A 1,669-nucleotide genomic window follows, 5' to 3' on the forward strand; every position below is an offset into this window, starting at 1 on the left:
AACTTAGAACTAGGTTGTCTGAACCTAGAGACGACTGTGGGAGCCCACCCATTCGGACATCTAGTCTCATAAGAGCTGAAATAAAATTGATCATGCTAATTAACATGTTCTATGGCATTTAACTAAATGGCCACTGTATCATAAGGCGGTGCTAGGCATTTTGTCGAGCATTTGGCGCTCTCTAACTCTCCTCTCGATCGGGGAGACCACCTCTAGGCACCCAGCAGCGTCTAAACCCCTATCTACAGAGGATACACGTGCTCGGCCCATCTAGAGATGCTCACTAATCCCTAATTCTGTGAAAAGAGTTAAAATACACACTATATGCTGATAAAATTCCATAAAACTAATCTAATGCATAAAAGAAAACACACGAGAGCTACTTATACTGCAGGTGAGGGGTTTCTTACCTTGTGTTCATAATTTCTTACGATTCTAATCGCTAGGTTTCCGGAGGAGACGATCCTTTCGATGATCTTCTCGCGTCTATACGTTCCTCTCGCGGAGGGGAGCGTCCTCGTGTCGAAGTCGTCGCCGGAAAGTCCTCCTATGGCCCTAGGGGTGAAACCCTAGGCCTTCTTGTGGTTGGCGCCGAGAGAGGGAGGAGAGGGAGAGGTGGCGTCGGTGAGGGTTTGGAGAGGGAGAAGTTGCCGAACCAAATAAGAGAAATAACCCAAACCAACTTAAGTTTTTAATTTATATTAAGTGGGTAACTAGGCCCAACTCCAATATAAATATAAATGTTTCCCTTCTCTTTTAGCACAGCCCTGCTGGGTTCACCGGTTACTAAGGCTAACTAAAGGTTTAGCGGACCCGAGAGGTCCCGGGTTCAATTCCCGCTTAAGCCTTTTTATTCTTCTAATTATTTTTGCTACTTCCTCTACTCGGAAAATTCCGGAAAAATATCTAATAATTCCAGAAAAATCATAGACTATTCCTAAAATAGTTTTGAGAATTTTCGGGCGTTACAACATCGGTTTTCCACCGGTGTCTATTACATTTTAGACCGATGTCTATGAAGGTGATGTAAAAAGTCTGCCATTTTAGCCATCGGGTTAAAACCGGTGTAGTATCACTTAACGACATCATTTCATCAACGATGTAAAACCGATGTAATATTATATGGTAATAACACCAGTTTTGACAGCGGTATATGACCGATGTAATATTAGTTAATGACACCGATTTTGTAGCGGTGGAAAACCGATGTAATATCAGTATTTTTTACCAACACAAATTTAATTTCCGAAATAGTGAAAAACCAACAGTAACCAAGAAAATACACAAATATTCACAAATTACACAAATATTCTTCATTCAACAGTATCCATAAAATACACAAATATTCACAAATTACATAAATATTCTTCTTACAACAGTATCCATAAATTACACAAATATGTTGGTGCGGGAAGCATCCGACGATCGAACCTAAGTTTTGATAATGGCAAAGGATTCAAAGTTAAGATTATGTTGTGATCTAACAAGCCTGTTTAAGTGTTTCAGGAAAAGTCCTAGCTGTGGTTAGGCAAGTGAAAACCCTAGGGGGTGGTAACCCTAGGTCATAGGGGGTGGTAACCCTATGCGAAAAGTCTTGGTGAGTCGAGTGCTTCAAGCAAAAGTCCTAGGGGGGGTAACCCTAGGTGGAAAGTCCTAGTGTCGCGGACCA

Source organism: Zingiber officinale, chromosome 2A (genome assembly GCF_018446385.1).
Source record: "Zingiber officinale cultivar Zhangliang chromosome 2A, Zo_v1.1, whole genome shotgun sequence".
Taxonomy (NCBI): domain Eukaryota; kingdom Viridiplantae; phylum Streptophyta; class Magnoliopsida; order Zingiberales; family Zingiberaceae; genus Zingiber; species Zingiber officinale.